At 22.0% G+C, this 12,680-nt stretch overlaps 2 long non-coding RNA genes across 2 annotated transcripts; both read right to left on the bottom strand.

The window, feature by feature from the left end:
* Positions 1–3,379: 3,379 nt before the first annotated feature.
* Positions 3,380–5,374, bottom strand: LOC135144179 (uncharacterized). The gene is made up of 6 exons (XR_010283024.1): positions 5,292–5,374; positions 5,187–5,239; positions 5,046–5,121; positions 4,882–4,954; positions 3,868–3,922; positions 3,380–3,492 (listed from the first exon to the last, which is right to left on the bottom strand). It is a non-coding gene; the product is annotated as an uncharacterized LOC135144179 (long non-coding RNA).
* Positions 5,375–5,736: 362 nt separating this feature from the next.
* LOC135144185 (uncharacterized) lies at positions 5,737–11,278 on the bottom strand. The gene is made up of 5 exons (XR_010283029.1): positions 11,208–11,278; positions 9,227–9,279; positions 8,754–8,827; positions 8,156–8,223; positions 5,737–5,801 (listed from the first exon to the last, which is right to left on the bottom strand). It is a non-coding gene; the product is annotated as an uncharacterized LOC135144185 (long non-coding RNA).
* Between the last annotated feature and the right edge of the window lie 1,402 nt (positions 11,279–12,680).

Genomic DNA, 12,680 nt, shown 5'->3' on the forward strand with positions numbered 1-12,680 from the left:
ATATTTGCTCTCTAGAGTGAAGCCCTCATTTGTACAGTCCCCCCCTCGCACCCTTTTCTAGTTTACCTTATATATAGTTAAAATCATTGATATAGATTAAAGAGAATTCTTTTACGAAATTGACGATTGTTTAGAAGTTTACAAGAAGCAAGTTTATCAGACTTCTTTTATTTAAGAATTTTACCTGAAATCTTTAAGAAAAATCTGGTAGTCTACCAGTTTATCGTTAGTAGCTATCTCAAAGGCGTTTTGCCCTAGCGCTTTGTGCCATCTCACCCACCCATCCGTGGCAGCGAATACTCTACTTATTCATAAAAGACCGCACTTACTGTTAAGGAAAAGATCCCAGTTCATGTTTTAACGCTAATTACCATTTTAGGTAATTTTTATGATTATCATTTAGATTGTTTCATAGCTTAGTTGTTAGTATATAATGAAGGTTCACGAAAAATAAGCAGCAGTCGTGTTAATTTTTTTTTCAGTGCTTTTTTTGTTTTAGTCAAGTCTTTAAGTCTCCACTATATATATAAATTTGTTTAAATTAAATTTTAAAAGGCTTTAAGGTTTAAATATCTGCATTAAAGGTTTAGATACCAGTCAATAAAGATTTAAATACCCTAAAACTTAATACTTGACTGTGTTTACTATTTTTTTTCGGTAGACGTGATACCTGATTTAATAAAAAGTTCACCAACGTCAGTCTTGATTCTAAGTCTCCCTAATTTTTCACAATTAGTACTATCTTCCATTCCACACACTTTTTTAATTTGATTTCGGTAACGTTCAAGTAGCTATTTTTCAAAATTTAGCTCATCTAATCCAGTACTTAGGAAAACTTTTTATATAGTAGCTGTTTCCACCCAGTTTTATGGGAAAAATTTTTTATTATTTTTAAAATAAACTATTTCGTTCGCAACTAGTCTTTCAGCTCTCTTGATATTATAGACTTTTTTCTTCTTTTCCTTGTGTAATTCCTGTTTTTATTTCTAAATTTTTATATCATCACCCAGTTTATTGTAATCAATGTCATGCTTTGATAATTGGTTTCTTCCTAGAGCTCTTTATTTTTTTAACAACTGAATGATTCTCTTCTAATAATTCGTTATATTTTGCCTGCATTTAAAAAAGCATTTTAGGCGACACGCTTGCCAAGTTGGGCAGTTTATATAACAATAAATGTATTTGTTCAGCACTTCACCACATTCCACGTGCTGTCAAATATCTTTTGTTTTCAGTCTTTATAGTCTGAATGGTCCTTCTTGCAATCCTAGTATCTTGATGCCGGTTAAGAGCAGCTACGTTATGACCTATATTATTCTTTTAATTTTTCATTGCCGAGCTTATAAACACTGAAAATTTATTCGTTATAATCTTCGTTTTGTGAGTATTAATATAATCATATTTATATTAAAAAAATATGGGGTTCATTGTAAAGATTTGCTAAGCTTTATCGTATTTGACCGCTCTGTAGCGTTACTGGTATACAGAGATTAAATAGCTAGAGAAAAGTTACTGGCATTTTTAATTATTACAGAAATATGGAACTTTTATATATTAATTTAAGTTACACTAATTTATAAATTAACCGCAATTCGTTTATGCTTTGACCATTAGATAACTTATAAAGGGTTAACTGTTTATCTACACTTCAACTCTATTATTAACAAATAAGGATTATCGGTTTAAAAGAGCTTAAATATTTGACTACAGGGCGCCAACTTCAGGGAACAAATATAATTCAACTCCGTCTTTAGATCCAGTTCATTTTGGTTTCTTTTTCATTATATATGTATATATACAAACGCTATTGGCCTATTAGCGTTTTGTTGGCAAAGTAACTGAAGCCAATACACCGTCTCTAAAGCAGCCACGCTCTGCCATAGTTCCCAGCCACAGTAATAAGTTTAAGAGAACGGTTATGTAGGAGGCGGTAAACACCCCCTTTTCCAAGGTCGAAATCGTTTTAACGGGGAGGCTTGCTTCATAAAATTGGGTGTTAAAATCTTCCCTTACGCTCTTTCCAACATGCTCTATCTAATCTTAACTTTACTAGAATCGACCTAAATTTTATATAATGATAAATAAAAATAGAACAAAGCGTGAGGGCTTACGTTCATTGCCAATGCGCCGTTTGTATTTATACTGAAAAAACAAATTAGGAGAACAGATTATTATTAGCAATGCTTTTTATTTAATGTTCTTTGTAGTTGAGGGACAACCGCATGAATGCACAAGCGCTTTAACAAGTTACACACATAAGCCAACAACCATTTTCGAGAGTTTACGTTGTAGCTCAGCGGTTAAGAGCATTGACATGCAGTTACTTAAGGTCGTAGGTTCGATCCACCAGCGCGACTCTCTTTCATTCCTTTGATGGTTGCAAATTCAACTTCGATCTCAAAAGTTCTAATACACTTTATGAGCGCGAGATCCACCGGTAAATCGCCTTCTATGCAAGTGATACGGCCTGCAATATTACTTCAGCATTTGCAGTTCTCCCTATTAACGCACGCCGCCTGGAGTCGTGCGAAGCTTTTTAAATTACAAAGTGCTCTACGCCTCCATTGTCGCTTATCTTTAGATTTAGGAGAATAAACTGGCGTGGCGGACGCACGTGAACTTGACCCAAACCCTGAACAGTTTATTTTGTGGAATAAGCAAACTCTCCTTGCGCAACAAGCGATGCTTATAGTATTGTGTACCCACTCATATAGAATTGTATTTGTTAAAATTTCACTTATAGTAAACTAATGTATATTTATAAAATCTAAAACCAAGTAATTATACAACACTTTTTACAAGTTAGACTCATTTCTAATCGCCTGCTCTCTAGTTAATTACTATCAGAAAACCTTTATTGTTACGTAATTGTAAAAAAATCATTTCAATTATATATAAATAAATGTATGACTATTCTAAAAAAAGTTGTTCTCATTATATCCGCAATAGATTCGCAAAAGTATTAAATTACACATGCGTAGTAAATCATCTCAGCTATAAAAAAAACTATTCCCAGTTAACAGCGGCCATTTTTAAGCGTCGCGGGATAAAAAGAAGTAGAGCTATACTTATTTAAAATATATTTAACTAAATCTTTGCATGAGCGAGAAAACCAATAAAATTAAGGTGCCGATTAAGTTATATAACTTTAAACAGAAGTAAACTTATTAAGAGGCAAGTGGACGCTGTGGTAGAACTTCAGTCTTTTTAGTATTACGCCACAATAAAAAATTAGCGTAAGATTTATACTCAAAATTATTGACTTTTATTATTACTAATGCCTTTTCTTTATAGTTTACTATATAATTCTTTTTAAATTATAATAGTATTAATAATTACACATGACGTATAAATTTATTAACTTCACTATTTTCTTCCATTCTAATATAACCTCTCGGGAGGCCAGTAGAACCAGCGACGGCTTTTCTCACCTCTGTCACGTGTAAAGCTTTGTCCAATCCGCGGTAACCTCGTCGGTGATTTAAAAAGTCTCTAATAATTATGTATAAAACTTTTTAGATTTAATTCTAAATACTAAAAGTAAGAGTAAAGGTAATACAAAAAATAGTAAATAAAAAATTTTTATAAATGTATAAATTATACTATTAAATAAATTATATATTAATGTATAATAAAATAAACAAAAAGTATAAAGAAAATATAAAAATACATTAAGTTAAAATCAATAAAATAAATATAATAAAATACAGCAATTTAAATAAAAAAATAAAGAAAAATAGTAAGTAAATTTAAGTTTATATAAAAATAAAAACACTCAAAAATTTAAAAAAATAAAAAATATTCAAGTGACGAAAAACAATTACAATATTTAATATAAAAATTTCAAGTTATCAAAATTTATAATACTTTGCAGTGACGACCAACGTTTCTTTATTCAACGCGCAAATTTCTCTGCTAGAAACTTTATTTTATAAATAATATAATGAATTCATATTATTAACAAAAAAAATAATCAATAATAAATATAATAGAACTTTTTAATATATAAAACAGAATAAAAATAATAACATCATAAAGAAAAAAAGAAAAATTTAATATAATAATTTATAATATACTAAAATGTGCATATATAATTAAAATTATGACACCGGATATAAAAAGATATATATATTAAAAAATATATATACATAGAAATAAGTATTATATACAAAAGATAATATATAAAATAATAAATATAAGATCTAATACAAGTAAATAGAATTATAATTATATAGCAAGCAACATAATATAAAAAATAATACAATTTGATATATATTAAAAAGTAACGATCTTATAAATATTAATAATGAATAAATGATATATTAATAAGAGAATAAATAATAAAAAGAAGGACTAATAAATATATATAAACTTAATAGATGATACAATTAATATTTATTAAAAAACTATTAAAACCTAAAAGAAAATATTATAAAGTTTCAAAAAAGTTTAAATATACGATTTTCTGTAATAATACACATGGTTTTATAAGAAATGCTATTGGAGCGAAATACCATTTCTTTCAGGCAATATTCAAGAAAATAATGATTAAAATTTTTATATTAGGATTTATTAAAAAAATAAATAAAATGTATTATGATATTCCAAAGCAATACTAATATAACCATGATGACAACTCTCACAATAAATTTAATTATAATAGAACATTGTATTAAAAGAATAAAAAATTTATAATGTATTGAATAATATACAAAATATATACTAACAAAAACTCGAAGCAATACTTCATAATAATTATAATAAATAATTTCATAAAAAAATTATATAAAAATTTAGAAATAAATTTAATAAATCAATAATAAAATATATTTAAAACGTAATTGAAAAATAAAAAAACGAACTGTATTAAAAAATAAAAACCTTCAGCAACATTTTTATTAACACGATAGCGGCCATTAATAAGGCTGAAGTCTCCTTCTTCCTCGCTATCGTACTAGGTAAAAATGTATATAAAGCTTAAAAAATTTATAATAAAGATACTATATATAATATTAAAAAAAAATTAAGGATAATAGAATAAAAACATTTTCACTATTTTCATTGAGGTTAAACAAAACTTTGTGAAAATCAGTAGTAAACTCGCCCGTCCAGTCAAGACTTCTAATGGATATTAGTAAAAGTTTCAAAAAAAGTAATGAAATGTTAATAATGCAAAATATTTATACCGCACACACGCGAGTTGCATTTCGAAAGGAGTAATAACGGGACGATAAAAGTTCTTAAAATATGAGTATCACAAATAATAATGATAATGATAATAATAGTAATACTTTTGAATCAAGAAAAGAACTTTCTGGACATGCCAATAAAACAAAAATATCAATTTCAATAAAATTAGCGATTTTCAAGTCGGAGACTCTCCCCAACATAAACTGTTCATAATAAGTGTTGTTTCAAAAAAAATACAATAATTATAGTGAATTGAAAATAACACGTGAAAAAAGGTTATAAAGTTTCATTAAAAAAAGTAAATAGTTATAAAAATAATAAGTTTTTTAAAAGTTTTAACGTTATAATTCATGATAAAAGTTTAAAAGAAACTATTACTAAAAAAGGCTTAAAATAATATTAAAAACAACTTCATGCACAAAAAGGGAATAAAAATATGACAGAAAAAAACAATTTGTAAACTATCCAATTATAACATTCAAAATAAAATATTCAACCAATTAAAATTGCCTCAAAAAAAAAGCATCCACTCATAAAAATTACTATGTATGGCTTTTTCCCTGCATTTTTGATTATACGCTTCATGTATTCAGTAATTTCTTTGTATTTTCCTGTTGGTCAATATAAAAACATAAAGCCATAAACTTTTTAAATAAAACTTTTTTAAATAAAACAAAAATAATTAATAAAACGCTTTCAAGTTTTCTGTAGGATATTTTTATAATGTATTAAAATTGTAAAGCAAATGTGTTACCCAAAAAAGTTAGTTTTATGCAAAAACGCTAAAAACATATATAGAAACATAAGTATAACAAAAAATATATTCCTATAAAACTATTATAAAGAAACAAACTTTTTATTCGCTAAAAGGTAATAAAATAATTAATAAATGTTTAGGTTATTATGAAAAAATAAAATTTTTATTAAACTTGTTTTAATATTAATAATATAAATATAAGTATACACTACTAAACATAAAATAAAAATAATCGGACTAGAAGCAAACTATAATGTATTTTCAACATATTAAAATTAACACATCGATGAAAAAAAGATAACACGCTTGCTTGGCTACGTAATTGCTCTAATATAAATCTAACGCCACGTGCTTCTAAGTCACACTAATAGTTAAACAGTTTATTTTAAAATTTATTAGTTAAAAGCAAAACTACTTTTTACTATAATAATTTAAATATAATTTACTTTTTATTATATAAAAAAATTATTTATTTTTATTTCTTCGTACTTATTACTTTTATTAAATACTACTCGCGAAAAGTGACACTTTATAAAGGTTTTTTTTTAAGAAAAAAAGATAAAGTATATTCAAGAATATTCTTAGCGTTACTTATTTATAATATTTAAAGAATTATAAGTTTTACTTTCTTATTATTAATTATAAACTTTATGAACTTCTCATCATAATATTCATTGAAAAAAGTTACTATACTTCATTCGTGGTAGTAGTAAAGTTTGATGAAAACACAATAAAATACTTGTTTTATAATATTATTATAAAAAAATAATATATAAATATAAATTTATTACTTGTTTATCGTATTTAAAAAATATTTTACTTTTGTAATAATTATTATTAAATTTTATTAATTACACAAGCAAAAATAAAAAGTTTTTACTTAATTTATTTTTATTACTGTTTTAATAAAAAGTATATAATAGAATTTTTCACCAACATTCGTTAACTTTTTCATTAAATATTATTATTATTTGTATAAAATATTCAATAAATAAATAGATTACTGATTTTATTATTGTTATTAATAGTAATAAACGTTATAAACAAATCAAGTATTATTTCACTATTATTAAAAAAATATTCATAAAAATAGTTTACTATTGTTGTTAGTAGTAAAAAAGTTTATTAAATATTAAAGTAAATATAACTTTTTTTATTTATATTTAAATATACAGTGTTACGCTAAAAATAATGTATTCAACACTTTTTTAAGCAAAAAACAATAAAACTTAGGTTATATTCCTTTGCGTGATGGTTATATTTACAGAACTACTTAATATATATTCTTTATAAATATTTTTATTAGACTAAATAAATATTAATAAATAAAAGTTTTTTCTCATAATATATATTTTTAAAAAATTATAAAATAATAATAATTAATAAATAGTTAATAAAAATCTATTAATGAAAAACTTTTAATATATTCATATAAAAATTATTAAAAATAGAACATCTTAAAAAAATAAAGTAAAAATAAAATAAAAAATAATAACCTTCTTATAATAAACTTTTAAATACTTATAAATATAATGTTATTACCATTTTTTATTATAATAATTGTACTGTTATTAATAAAAAATACAAAATAGTAAAACATTTATGAATGATACGTTTTAATACATATAACAAAAAAAATATAACTTTACTTATATTTTAGTAGTATATAATAAAACTTCCTTATATTAATGTATTAAACTTTACTTACCATTATTATAAAAATATAACTTATTCATAATAAATAAACTGTAAAACTTTACTTATAATTTTCGTAACAAATAATAAAACTTTATTAGACAATTATATTTAATTTAAATTATTATTATTATTTATAAAGTAACAGTTTCAGAGAATATAATTATATCATAAATTAAGAAACAGTAAAACTTTAATTATGATTTTAGTAATATATACTAGTCTTAATTAAATATTTATATTTTATATTTTATATTATTATTAAATAGATATGAATTTATAAAGGAGAAAGTTTCATAAAATATTTTTCTTAAAAAATATATAACATGAAATCAGTAAATTTTTACTTAAATTTCTAATAATAATTATATAAATTTTATTAAATAATTGTATTTAATTATTATCAACATTATTATTAGAACTATATTTTTATGAAGTAAAAGTTATATGAAAGTAAAACTTTATTAGAGCATATACTTAATTTTATTTATTTATCAAAAAAAAATTTATAACCAGAGCCAAGAGTTCCTAATAATATTCCTACTAGTCTCGCATCTTTGGCTTTTTCAATAAGATAATATCTTTAACGATAATAAAAAAAAATAAAAAAATAATATTCGGATTAAGTTTCTTATAAATCATAAATACTATTATACAAAAAAATTATGTTGAAAGTATATTAATATAGTAACTTATTTTTTAAGAGTAAAATGGAAATAAAGTTATTTTGCAAAAAAATCTTAAAAAAATAATAAAAACTAAAACCATAAGAATCAATGAAATACAAAGTAAATATCAAATAATATTATACAACCTCTCTTAAAACTAAAATTCACTAAACTTTGACAAAATAATGTGACCAACCAGAAATCAGAAAGTTGACCAATAAACTTAAACCTCACTACTTAAAAAGTTGAGCTTTTTATATCAATTAATTATTAGCAAAAACTTAAACAAATAATATAATGAATTAAATATAAATAAATTTTATTTAAGGTTTCAAGTTTTATAACTTTCCTATAAAAATTATATTTACAATTTAAAATTTTCAGTAGATAAACAATCGATATAAATATAAAAAACCAATTAAAGTACAACAATAGTAATAAACCTTTTCATTAAAGTTTTATTGATAGCAACGGATTCTATTCTCGCGCGCTTTAGTAAAGGATCATAACTAAGGAACTTTTAAAAAAGTATATCTTAAAATAATTATAAAAAAGAAAGAATAAAAAAAGGGGAATAATAAAAGTGAATATTATAAATAACATTAATGAATAATTAATACGATAATAAAAAATTAAATAATAATAAATCAAATAATAATACAAATGTGAAGTGTAAAATGTTACTATTATAAAAATATTTTCTAGCAATAACCAACATATAATATTATAACTATTAAAAAAATAAAAGATTACAAATAAATGAAATGTAATGATAAAAAAATAACAAAAATAATGAAAGGAAATTCAATATAATTTTTTCTTGATCCATCAAAAAAATATAATGAAATGCACAATATTTATTAACGTTTTCACTGCAAATCATAATCAAAAAAAACATTTCAAAAAAAAGGTTTACTTTGGATTGGTTGTAATAAAGCATCATAGAAGTTAATGTAGGCCCTTCCGATCCTGAAAATAGTATTATTATCATTCTTATAATAAAAGTATCATTATTTCTTTCATTTGCATAAGTATTATTATTTATTACTTCTTTCTTTGTATAATAAATTAATTATTGTTTATTGGCAAATTATATTAAGATTATTAATATTGTTATTTTATATGATCCTGAGAGTATTACTATTATTAAATAAAAAAAATTTATTATTTCTTTCATTTGCATAATTATTTATTCTTCTTTTATTTATAAAATATAAATAATTATTAGAGTTTATTTATTATTATAATCATTAATATTAAAATTGTTTAAATGAAAAAATATTTTATTATCATTTCTTTTTTAAGTAAAATGTAAATGATTACCCATTATGCTTGGTTACTTGAGAAAAAATTTACTATTTCTTCTAATTATACAATAAAAAAAATTATTATTGTTAAATATTTCTTATATTAAAAGTATTTTATTATTGCTTTAGTATATAAAATATAAATAGTTACTATAATTATGATTAATCCTTATAAAAAACATATTACCATTTCTTTTATTTATATAATATAAACAAGTACTATTACTATTAATATTCCTAATAAAAAATATATTATCAATTCTTTTCTTCGTAAAATATATTAATATATAAATACTATTATTTGTAATATTTCATCTAAAAAATATTTTTATTTGTAAATATAAAAAATTATAGAAAAATAATTACTATTATTATTATTTCCTATTAAAAATTCACTAAAAATATACGCTTATTAAAAGAAATACAATTTAATAATTGCATAACTCAAGAGTGCATAATGCTATATATTTGTAAAAATTAATATTATTAATGTTTTTATATATTTATTATAATAAACAATACTTAAATCTCGCTTACATTATTATATTTCTTAGCTTTATTATTTATTATTATTATTATCAACTAATGTTTATATACACAAACTATTTTCCATAATAATTAGAATAAACCAGCAATACTTTATTACAATATCATTATTGTGGTTTCAAGTTTCTCAAAGTTATTATTGTTATATATTATCCTTTATTTCCTATAATTCAACTTTATTTTTATTAATATACAATTCAATTTATTATTATAACAATAATTATTAATTTTTTATATTACTTTTGTCCAAACTATTAACTTTAACAATATCATTATTATTTATACAGCCGCAAATAAAATAGATTGAATTAATTTGGAAACATTTCTTCTTTATAAAAATTTAAAACTTTTTAAAATTTTATAAAAAAGTTATAAATTTCTAACTTTCCTAATAAAATTAATGAAATAACTTTATAGTTAACATCATAACCAAAATTTACAAAAATAATGTAAACTGAAAGATAACTTTTATATGTAAAAAAAAACACCATCTTTAAAACTTTGTCGTAATTTTAAAAGTTTACAGTTAAATTTAGAGAAAACCCCAACCACAATTTAAATTATTGTTTAATATTAATAGAACTCTTACAATCTTCAAAGTTTTGCTGTATTTTTTATAAATTAAAAAACAAAACTTTTTAGAAAAGAAACTTTAAAATATCTTAATAAAACTCTAAAAATCTTTAAAAATTAAATTTTTTTTTATATTGTTAAAACTTTTAGTAGATTACAACAAAAATTTAGAGTCCAATTTTTGGAAAAGGTAAATTAAAAATAACTTTTATAATTTAAAATTTACTAAAAATTTTTGAATTTATGTTCTAACTAAAATAAAATTTAACATAAATTTAAATATAACTTTCGTAACTATAATAAACGCTAACAAACTTTATAAAAATTTCATGTACTTTTTATAAAGTTTAAACTTTTGAGTATAAGATGCACCAAAAGTTTACAATTAAAATTAAAATAAAAAAGAGTAACAATCTTATAAAAATTACAAACAATATATAATAGAAAACTTTTATGCTATATAAAAGTAACCAATAAAAATTATCAAATAATCTTCAATTTTAGTATCAGAAAGTAATTCAAAGATTCTTCCAAAGTCGTTTACTTCAGTATTAAATTTATTTTCTTGATTATTTTTAATTTCAAATCTTTTATATATAAAATAAATAAAGTGTCAATTATTAAAATAAAATAAAAATTTAAAATAATTAATGTTAAAAATATTAAAGTAACTTTAATAAAAATATTATAACAAGCAAAAATTAAAAAAAAAATTCTCAAGTATGAAATTAAAATTATTATTTAATTTCAAACCAATCTGGGCGTATAAAACTCTAATAAGTAAGTGTGTACGTTTTATATTTTTTAATATGAAACTAAAATAAATTTATACTTATTAAATTTTTATTTAAAATTAGAAAATTTATAAATAAAAATTATAAATGGATGCCTCGTCTGGGGATCAAAAGTATCGGGGACGCTGAGTCGGCTATAGATTAAATTTTTCAATTTACTTAGCAGATTTGAAAAAAGAAGTTCTTTTTATACAATTATAGTAACAGGTAAACATCATAAAAATAATAAAAATAATTTATACATTATAATTGTACTATTCGTTAGTTAAATAGATAAGGAAAAGTTTATAAGTATAAAAAGTTCATAAAACTGAATATATATAAGAAAAGGAAGATGAATTTAAAAATCTCCAAAAAGGAAAGAACAAATATTTCCTAATATAAAAAGCGTATAAAATATAAAATTAATAGGGATTTATAAACGATATAATAAAACGTTTATAAGCAATCAAAATGAAGGGGAAAAAATATTTTAGTTTAGTGGAAAATAAAATTTTACTGAATTAAACAAAACACCAACATAGTAAAAAATTTATTAAAATAATAAATTTTAAAAAAACCTGCAGAATGATAGTATATAACATCATATAAAAGCAAAGCAGGTTGATGGTTATCTTCAATTAGCTCTAAAATTTTTTCAACGGCATCTTCAACGTCAATAGCGTGTTTCCCAAAAATATATAAAACTGGCACTCTTTCAACTCTGAAAAAAGCAGTTTATGTCTTTTTTGTTTTTTACTTATAAATATATATAATATTAAAGTTGTATAGAAACTTGGATAGGCAAGCTCGTCCAAAATGAATTATTAAATCAGCACAAACATGCTCAGCAGTTATTTCATCCACGCAACAGCTCCCATAGGGCGTATCGCCTTTAAAATATAATAAATAAAAAAACTGTCTAAATCATGCTGTTATAATGTAGTTAAAAAACCCATAATATAAATTTCATAATTTTTATTTTCCAAAAGTAACGCAATTTGAACAGAGTATTTCAGTAACTCGTCTGGAAATTGAAGTGCAACCTTCATTAAGAAAAGCTAGAAATTAAATTTTTATTTCCAAAATATAGAAAAAAACCTTATTGTAGCCATACTTTACTATGACCGATTTTACCGTATCAAGACTAAAAAAATCCCATAAATAACTG

The sequence above is a fragment of the Zophobas morio genome, unplaced genomic scaffold, assembly GCF_036711695.1.
Source record: "Zophobas morio isolate AGI-343-1 ecotype UQ-CSIRO unplaced genomic scaffold, CSIRO_AGI_Zmor_V1 ptg000085l, whole genome shotgun sequence".
Taxonomy (NCBI): domain Eukaryota; kingdom Metazoa; phylum Arthropoda; class Insecta; order Coleoptera; family Tenebrionidae; genus Zophobas; species Zophobas morio.